The sequence below is a fragment of the Bidens hawaiensis genome, unplaced genomic scaffold (genome assembly GCF_021521415.1).
Source record: "Bidens hawaiensis isolate Kalapana, Puna unplaced genomic scaffold, B.hawaiensis_p1.1 tig00028327_1, whole genome shotgun sequence".
Lineage (NCBI taxonomy): Eukaryota > Viridiplantae > Streptophyta > Magnoliopsida > Asterales > Asteraceae > Bidens > Bidens hawaiensis.
This window is the reverse complement of record NW_027494628.1, coordinates 2,012-12,776: the sequence shown is the minus strand read 5'-3', so window position 1 is coordinate 12,776 and position 10,765 is coordinate 2,012. Positions and strand designations below refer to the sequence as shown.

The 10,765-nt window shown below is 41.6% G+C and overlaps 1 non-coding gene across 1 annotated transcript; it reads left to right on the top strand.

The window, feature by feature from the left end:
- The first annotated feature begins 555 nt into the window (after nucleotides 1–555).
- On the top strand, nucleotides 556–661 carry LOC143576880 (small nucleolar RNA R71). The gene has a single exon (XR_013143014.1). It is a non-coding gene; the product is annotated as a small nucleolar RNA R71 (small nucleolar RNA).
- The last annotated feature ends 10,104 nt before the right edge of the window (nucleotides 662–10,765 follow it).

Below are 10,765 nucleotides of genomic sequence, written 5' to 3'. Positions count from 1 at the left end.
GAACTTTGACCCGAATACCCACTTTGACCTTGAAACCCTTGATTATTCCTGCCATGAAAATTACTTTGATTGTTATATTGTTGAGGAGGAACATAATTTCCTTGATTCCCTTGGAAATTCGGGTTGGATTGAGTGTTCGGAATTCCCTAGCAAAAATTAGGATGATTTCTCAACCCTGGGTGGTAAGTGTTTGAGTTCATATTGTAATTTTACCACCTCCACCTTGAAGTGCATTCACCTCCTCTACTTGTACTTGTCCCACCGTACACACCTCCGAAGCATGATCCAACTCATTACAATTTGTACAAACATTGATTACCTGATTAGTAGCTTGTATCCCTCCTTCCACAGCTTGTACTTGTGGTCTTCCAATTGTCAGCCTTGCTCTTCTTCCCGTTTGAGCCTTTCTTTTTGATGTGACTGCCATTTGCTCCAAAAACGCCAAATCATCTTGTTCTAGTTAGTAACAAATGAACCATGGTAATCGACATCAAATTTTGTTCATCTTCCATACTCAACCCCTCATGAAATGCATTCAATAACTCCCAAAGAGCAATACCATGATGAGGACAATTTTTAATCATCATATTGAACCGCTTAAATGCTTCATGAAACATTTCACCCGATTGTTGTTGGAAAGTTCTCAAACTCCTTCTTGTATCATTAGTCTTTGGGCCGTGTAAAATTCTTCCAAGAATCTTTGTTGCATCTCGGCCCAAGTATAGATGGATGCGGAAGGTAATGTGTAAAACCATCTCTTTGCCTTATCTTCCAACGAAATTGAAACAAGCCAACTTAACCTCATCCAACGAAAACCCAAGACCCCAATCATGTTGCAAATTGAGTCATATGATTCCAAGTGAAAGTAAGGTTCCTCCGTTGCTAAACCTTTATACTTTGGTAGACTTTAGAGGGAATTGGTCGTCACCTCAAATGTTATTCCTTGTTGGTTTTGAGGAATAACTACCGGAGACAGATTGTTAGTGGTTATCGGTCGAAAATGAGCCTCAATCCCTCTTACCATCTCTCTTGCATCCATCTTGGTACCCCCATTGGTACTCTTGGTTGACCCATTTGCCTATAAACGGGCCTTGGAGGTGAAAATTGTTGAAACTGTGGGTTGGGCAATTGTTGTTGAAATTGTTGATCTTGTTGTTGCCCTTGTGGATGCACTTGTTGTGGAGCTTGTTGTTGAATAATAACCGGTTGTCGTTGAACTTGTTGTTGAACAACCGGCGGCGGTTGTCTATTAAAGTCTTGCACCGGTTCCGTTAGTTGCCCTTGACCATAAGCAAAATTTCCTGGATTTACCCTTTGACTTCCATCACTTCTCGCATAGTAACCTTCCACTTCATACCCCTCAAATTCACTGTCAAACCCATACCCGTAACCGTCACCTTGTGTTCTTGAATATTGCATAAAAGGTGGGGGTTGATATTGGTAACTTGATTGTGGTTGTTGAAAGGTTGGTTGTTGGTTTTTTTGAGATGATGATGCACCAAAGGTAGGAGAAAGGTTGAAAATAGGTGGCAATGTTGATGATGTTGAGTAGGTAAATTGAGCATTTATGCGTTCGGTTGTGTGAGTTGGTTTCAATTCACTTGATGAAGTAGGTATGGTAGTAGTAATCGGTGGAGGTGGAATTGGTGGAGGTGTAGATGGCAATGTTTGACCCGAAGTGGGAACTAGTGAATCCATAGGGCTGTTTGATGTAGTACGAGAACCAAGAAGCTTCTTCTCCCTAAGTAACACTCGATTTATTCTAGGTGTCCGTTCAATCTTGGGATCAAATACTAGTGGTGATGACCTGTTGGAGCTTCTAGTATGCATACATCTGTAAGTACCTGCACATTAACACAACCAGCATAAACCTGAAATAACAGAAATAACTACAAAAGTTAACACACGTTGCGCACTACTCCTTGGAAACTTGCAAAAATTTGACGTGATGTCGAAGACTCATTCAATAATAAACCGATTACAACTAATTAGATAGCAGTAATCGGGTATCTAACACATGATGTTTGTGGAAAATATGTTACTAAGTAGCTATGTAATTTATCTATATTAATCTAAGTGCAGAAAATAAATTCAAATATTTGGTTGTTTGGTTTGATTAACAAAAAGAACTTAAAACAATTTAACGAGTTTTAAAACAATATGAGAAAATATGCCTTCCCTCGGTTTCAGGTTTCTATAAATGTCAAAGTTAATGTTTAAACTGAGATTGTAGGTTCCCTGGACGGATCGTACGAGATATCTCGATCAACTCAGGTGCGGAATCCCTGCGTAGATCGTTACGAGTATAGAACACGAATCACACGAACACACGAAACGAACACACGTTATATAATAAATCAAACACGTGATACGATATCACTATTACAGACACACGTTACAGCTCTCGTAACAACTCGAACAAACTAACACGAACAACTAACTGGAACTCCGACTCTTAACCAAGCCGTAACCTAGGTATATAAATACACGACAACTTCGCCTGGCATGTTCAGGCGAAGTTGTCCATAACTTCGCTTGACTAACAAGTTCGCCTAAACAGCGAACTTGTCAGTAACTTCGCTTAAGACATATATAAAACATAATTAACATTACAGACTCGATTACAGACACTAGACTATGAACTACTGACATTATGCACCAACAGACTCCCCCTTGGCAGTAGCTTCATGTCTTGATCTTCAAGCACGTGTCTTGTAACCTTCAATCTCTTTGTCTTCATGCATGTACTCCTTCTCTCACACATACCGTGACTACTCGCTGATATTTCCTCGCTTCGTCTTTCCAAGCAGGAATATAAAATATCTTCTTTTCATTTAACACCTGCAGATCAGCTTTCGATAAATTAACAAGATGCATCGGATCATACACTCTTAGCAGTTCTTGTTCGTCTTCGTCTTCCATCACGGCTTCAGCAGTCTGGCAATCAACATACCACCATTTAAGGTTCTTTAACACATCCTTGGCATTGTCTTCATTGGCACATCTTTAAGACATCGAATCGGTTTGTACTTCATTACCATCCAAGGCTTGCCATCTGCTCTCATTCCCCTTTCTTTATCTTCCACTAGCTTTCCCTTCTGTGGCTTTAATAACTCAAACTTCTTTTCTTTAATACTTTCTTTCCACACGATCTTCCCAATAACTCTGGCCATGTTGTCGTCACTTCTATTAATCAACCCCAATCTAGCCAAATCCTTCACCTCACATTCAGGCAATGTATTGAGAGATCTCAACGTTCTCTTAAAGTATTGAATACCATCATATCTTTTCACCACGAACACTTTTAGCTGTTCATCATATAGCCAACAAATAATTCCTTTCTTCGACTCAGCGTAGCCTTTGATATTATAACTTTTCTTGAACATGGTTGGAACAGCAGGCTTCTTAGTTTTGATAAACCAATGAGCATAGCCTTCCTTCCACCTAGGCTGCTCCTCCCATTCAGTCTCATCATATGCCATCTCATTACCCATATCGGCTTTCTCAACATCTGGGATCTCGTGTTCAACATTTTCCTCAATTATCTCACCCTCTTCAACATCTTCTTCAATCACAATCTGTGCGCCAATCTTCTCAATCTCCACAATTGGCAGCACATCATCATCAAACAACACATCATCACTAAACATATCATCATCTAATTCTTTCAAAGCATCAATCACATCATCTTCATCATCAACCATCACCACCTCATCACCACCAACTGCACCTGCAGACTCCCCCTGAGCTGTGGAAGTCCCAAGAGCTTGAGTAGTTCTTGGCAACTCACCACCTGCACCTTTCGATGCATTGGGATCATCGTCTCTATCATTTCTCTTCTTTGTCCTTAACTCGTCGCCTTTACAGCTTGTCCCCCCCTGAGATGCCAAGAACTCCTTCATAGCATCTATAATTCTCCCATGTTCAACCAGGAGGGACGACTGTAGTTGATTTTATGCTACTAGGCGTTGAATAGCCTGGGTCTGGACAAGATTCACCCTTGATTGTTCTGCCACGACCCGCTCAAGTGCAGCTATTCTCTCCGAGTCTGAGAGGGTTGCATCGAAATCAAACCTCATGTGAGATGCGTCTTGAGTGTACTCAGCAGGGATTTCGAATGAAACCGGGACATCAGAAGCAGTTGTGGACGTAACCACAGGTGGTATCGTGACCGACAACCCTGCAGTTGCAACGACTGTCGACTCAACAAATTGTTCAACCACCTCTGAAGGAGTAAGCGTTGGAGGTGGTAAACACACAACCTCCGGAGTCGTCAGCTGACAAGTAGTAGATGAAATGCCGAAAGCTGATGATGTAGCCACCACGGGAACATCCGCGGCGCTTAAACTTGTGACCTGTAGTGATGTAGGAACAATCGACATACCTGACAGTGCCGGCGGAGCGAAACGTACAACTCTTGAAGTCTCTCCAGATCCCATACCTGCACCTGTCCTTTCCCGTCTTGAACGTCTGATCGGTTTGTGAATATCTTCTTCTTCTTCTTCTGACTCACTATCATCAATTGTCCTCTTTCTCTTCCCTAACGTCCTCTCTCGAGTCACCAACATCCTTCTCGCCTCATCCATAACATCATCAAGATCTGAGTCAGCCACCGTCGTAGCTGCTCTAGTAACACGCACAGTCGAGACACATTCAACTGGGATCTAAACGTTCTCCTCTGGATCCACCCGATCCATATCGAAGAATCCTTGACCTCCGAATTCTGCATGAAGGTCCACTTCCTCCTCCGGTGACACAACAGGAGCAGCAGGTATTGCTTGAGATGCTCCTGCCTGTTGTGGTGCCGGGTCTCTGAACTCATCCCCACGAGCTGGCACATACCCCGGGTTTATTAAATACCCAAAGAGTGGAGTATGCCTTGGACGCAGTTCAGGCTTGCTCCTCGCGCTGGATGTTCGGCATTGAGCGAAGATACGTTTGCTCACACTCTCCACGTATCTTATTAGACGTCGTTGAGGCAACGTGGGAGCAACATGATTCAAGATCATCTGAATGAATCTTGGATACATGATGAACCTCTCACGGGCCATCGCTCTTCTCTGTCTATCGATCTCGTAAAAGACCATCTTACTAAAGCTATAACGTTTGTTATAAGTCAGAGCAGTCATTGCTGACTGCATGGTCGCACCCATACCATCAGTGCCCGCCTTCCTCCCAGACATGCAGACAATCATTACGTGCATGAGGAAGCGCCACTGATCGAGTAGGAAACCCTTCCTCCTCTGAGTATCACCTAATGGACCAGAATAGCCCATTCGGAGAAACGCTCCATCACGGAACGGAGCCACAAACTCTGTAGGGTCATCCCTAGTCTCCTCACCGAACCGTAAAGCCACCCGTATTTGTTCAGATGAGAACTGAACCTCTTGATTGTTGACGGTTGCTGGCATAACCGGGGGCTCAACGCGGCAATCGTATTCCACCGTCTGCCAAAAATCCTCAATATTGGGTAAGGAAATCGGCAGAGTCGTAGTGATTGCTTGGAATATCCTCGAGCGAAGGAGGAATGTAATAATCTCGCGGTAATCCTCAACTCCTTTCGCTTCCGGGTCTAAGGTGATATACATATTGTGACCCGGGAAGAATTGCCTCTGATTATCTCCGTCATCTCCTCCAGCACCTCCAGCACCTGCTACTGCAGCCATATCTGCAACAAACGAACCAAGTTAGATAAACGTTAAGGCATAACACAAGTTCGCTGGTTACCATGAGCGAAGTTGTGATAAAATCTGTATAGGCGAAGTTAAAGTTGGGGCGAAGTTGGGCACAACTTCACTTCAACTTTAAGTTCGTCTAATAAACAATAATTAAAAAAGGGTCCAGGCGAAGTTAATGATAACTTCGCCTCACCACAACATCGCCTCAGGCGAAGTTAAACCTCAGGCGAAGTTGCGGATAACTTCGCCTAATCCTTAAGTTCGCCTGAATCTGAATCGGCGACAGTAAGGTTTATGAAACAACGTGCCGTTGGTGATTTCGTGATTAAGGAATCCGAAAAACATGATTTTAAGGTTATCTAGACGATCAATGTGTGAACCACCACGTTAAAACAAGTTTGAAACCGGGGTATAAGGTTCGAACGTCCGAGGTCACTAACCGGTTGTCGAAACAACCTAGGATTAACAACCATGAACATCGATTATAAGATATAACGACACTACGAACCTTGAATCGGTAACGGAAACTGAGAAAAAGAACAAGAAATCGGAAAAACGACAAGTTCGCTGGAATATCGGAGTAAGTTCGCTGAATTTGAAAATTATGAACAGTTTGACCTTTGAAAATCCTTATATAGGAGCGGAGTTATACAGGCGAAGTTACGGTTAACTTCGCCTAGGCGAAGTTATTCACAAGTTCGCCTTTTTAACAACTTCGCCTATATTTACAAAATCAACCCTTATAATTTGAACATTTTGCAATTAACTTTTTAAAACTCCCTTTAAAGAATTAAATGACACGATCAAGTCCAAGTAACCAGTTATAAAATCATAAACTACCTAAGTACGAAAAACTTTTAAAAAATTAAAGTACAAGGGATCAAATTTCAGTCTCGATAGGGACTACTACGTTTTAGAAAAGATCCGAACAGGAATCATACTAACTACGTGACTGTCACATAGATCCATGTTTAGCTGTATTATGACATAAAGAAACAGGTTGTAGGCAGGTAAATAACTTAAGATGGTTTTCATCGTTTCAGTGATACGAGTTAAGTTCAATTAAGCCTCAAAATTTAAGTGAGCAACAACTCAGAGATTATGATGCCTCCTATCTATTCATAAAGCGTATTTGGCTTTCCCCAAGTCACCCCGAATTGACTTCGACCCGTAGTGTCTGATTAAGTTTTGTAAGTACTCTTCATCTGCTTCCCGTTCTCTTTCTTACTCCATGATTGAGAAGTCTTGACATTTTCAGCTCTTAGAGTGTTTCAATAACTCATATATTATTTTTTTATTTTTTATTTTTTTTTATTTTAATAAACATTTGCATAGACTTCAGAGTAGTAATCAACTGCAAGTCCCGAATCTGGATCACTGCAGTTTCTTCACACACTATCTTTACGGGAATCAGAACACTAACAGGCTCGTGTATGACTGGGTAATCGCTTTTCTGCCTATCATTTGGAAAGATATATATGAAGACATGCAAAACTCTTAAGGAGTTTCCACGTAAAATCGAGTAGGTTTAGTTTGTATCACATCTACTTTTACGCACCATAAAAAGCTACCATGACATACAATGACTGTTCTAAAGCCTTTTAAGCCTAATAACTTCACTAGTTAAGCACACAAAAGCAGTATATCTATCATTTTCCAAGGTTGGATCAATTTTCTGTTAAACATAGTAAAGTAACTTCTTACGAAGTAGTAGACTTGAAAAATAATTTCATTTCCCTCAAAAAATTTATGACTTCAAACGCCCCGATCAAGTCAAGTCTTCAGGTCAACGGCTATCCCGAAGATCCAATGGATCAGCTGGACCGACCACATACTAGTATGTGTCCTTCTAACTAAGTATGATTGACTAATTTTAAGCGAAAGAATGAAAACACATCATAAACCGCCCCGGTCACTTTCAGTCATCTGGTTAATGGCTATCCTCATATTCTACAAGTAGAAATGAGGACCAAACATGTCCTTCAAACTGAGGCAACCGACATAATTCTAAGCGATAGTGACGTTTTTTTTTTTTTTTTTTTTTTTAAACGAACAAAAAAAGCATGGTTACTCGGGATTGATCATCCCATTCAACTCAATAAGGTTTTGAAATCTTGATTTGTCAAACGCTTTAGTATATAAATCAGCGAAATTATCAAGCGTATCCACCTTTTCAAGCACAATCAGTTTCTTCTCAGGACAATCCCGTATAAAATGATGACGTATGTCAATATGTTTAGTTTTACTGTGCTTCACGGGATTGTTAGTTACTGAGATAGCAGCTGTGTTATCAATGCAAATAGGAGTAAGTAAGAAATTCAGACCATAGTCGCGCAACTGTTGTTGAATCCAAAGAATCTGGGAGCAGCAGTTGGATGCTGCCATGTATTCTGCTTCACAGGTTGAAATTGCGACTGAAGTCTGCTTCTTGCATTGCCACGACACCAATCTGCCACCAAGAAACTGACATCCACCTGTTGTTGATTTCCGACTCTGATTGCACCCTCCATAATCAGAATCTGTGTAAGCGACTAGCTCCAAGTCTCCTCCTCTCGGGTACCACAACCCCAGCTTCGGCTTGCCATTGAGATACCGCAGTATCCTCTTCGCACCCTTCAAATGAGATTCTTTTGGGTTTGCCTGAAAGCGTGCACAAAGACAAACAGCAAACATTATATCAGGCCTAGAAGCAGTTAAGTACATTAAAGAACCTATAATAGCCCGATACTGATTTGGGTCCACATCTGCGTCATTGTCAGAGTCAGCACCCAATTTATGGTTGACGCAGATTGGAGTATCGAATGGAGTGATGTCCTCCATCTTGAAGCGTTTGAGCACATCATGGACATACTTGGTCTGATGAATGAACATCCCTTCCTTCTTCTGATCAACCTTTAATCCTAAAAAGAAAGTTAGTTCACCCATAGCACTCATTTCAAACCTTTTCTTCATGACGGCCTCAAAATCTTGACACATGGAGAGTTTTGATGCAGCAAAAATAATGTCATCCACGTAGACTTGCACTAGCAGGGAGTCGCTTCCTTGTCTCTTCAAAAACAGTGTGCTATCAATCTGACCTCTTTCAAACCCATTTTCAAGCAAGTAATCTGATAAAGTTGAGTACCAGGCACGAGGTGCCTGATGTAGTCCATACAGCGCCTTGCTTAATTTGTACACATGGTCTGGAAAGTCTGGGTCAGGAAAACCCGGAGGTTGCTCAACATACACAACCTCATCAACTTTCCCATTTAGGAATGCACTCTTTACGTCCAACTGAAAAACCTTCATCTTTTTATAAGCAGCAAATGCCAAAAACAATCTAATGGCTTCCAATCTTGCCACAGGAGCGAACACTTCATTATAATCAATCCTCTCTTGTTGATTAAAACCTTTAACGACTAGCCTCGCCTTGTTTCTTATAATAATCCCTTTCTCATCTCTCTTGCACTTAAACACCCATTTTGTGCCTATTGCATGCACATTCTTTGGTTTTTCAACCAAAGTCCAAACTTCCATTTTCTTGAACTGAGCCAACTCTTCTTGCATGGCTTCGACCCACGAGCTGTCCTTGAGAGCCATTTGATAATTCTTCGGTTCAATCTGGCTGATAAAGCAGGTGTACAAGCACTCGTTGATTATGCCTGTCTCCTTAATGCTTGTATAAACACAGGTGTGCTCATTCAAGCTACGTCTTGTTTGTACACCGGAGGACACATGACCAATCACATTCTCCAAAGGGTGATCTTTATGAATTCTCGTGGTCGGAACAGAACCGACATGCAAATTGTCTTCCAAGTTAGAAGAGAGCTCGTCAATGATTGTTTCTTGCTGAGAGTGAAACGGATTGAAAAATTCTTCTTCAGTCGAGGCAGCAGGGGTATCGATAGCATTTGATGAGGAAGGTTGACATTTATCGATCAGCTGTCTTTGCAATAGATTTTCTTCCTCATCAAGGATCATCTTCGTAGCAACTCTCTCTTCTTCTTCAGCAATATCCAAATATGGTATGTTAAAAGACTTAAAAAGTTTAACATAGTCGAAAAACTCAGCAAGTCCGTTGCTTGGTTTTGGCGGTTGGTAACTTGTGATATCGGTGTTACACACCACCTCAACCTCGCTGGTCGATGTATTAAAGACACGTCTGTTGGGTGTCCCAACAACATAACCGACTAAGATTCCTTCATCGGCTACTTCACCAAATTTAGAATTTGTCTTTAAAATCGAACAAGGGGACCCAAATGGTTCAAGACCACTCAAGTTGGGCTTCCTCCCATGCATAAGCTCATAACACGTTTTATTAAGTTGTTTAACCGTCAAGACTCTATTGAGGATATAGCAGGCTGTAGCAACAGCTTCAGCCCAGAACACCACAGGAAGCTTTGAATCAGCCAGCATTGTTCTGGCTTCTTCAATTAACGTTCTGTTCTTCCTTTCAGCCACTCCATTCTGTTGCGGTGTATACGGAGCGCTGTATTGGTGTTCAATCCCTTTCTGAAGGCAGAAGATCTCCATTTCAAAATTCTTGAACTCCGTTCCATTGTCACTTCTGATGAACTTAACCCTTTTATCCATAACGTTCTCAACTTTGGTAATCAAATTCTTCACCATCTGAGCCGTTTCATCTTTTGATTTCAGGAAATATACCCACGAATATCGTGAGTAGTCATCAGTGATCACCAAGCAGTATGAAGTACCTCCTAGACTTTTTGCATTCACGGGACCGAAGAGATCCATGTGAAGCAATTCTAGGGTACTGGCAATTGAATTGACCTTCTTGGTGTGATGGAATTTCTTGTGCTACTTTCCCTTCTTGCACGATAGACATTTGTCTTCAAAATTGAAACTTTTCAAGGGAACGCCCAGCACAAGTCCATTCTTGACAATGTGGTTCATCTTTCGAAGATGAATGTGCCCCATTCTCCTATGCCACAATTCGGACTCCGATTCGCTCGCTTTTGTCATAAGGCATGATTCTTTCGTGGCCATTTCAGTCGACCTCATATCCATAATGTACGTATTCCTCTCACGTAGAGCCTTCATCACAATCCACTCCTCTGGTATCTGAAAACCAGGTTGCAACACAATCG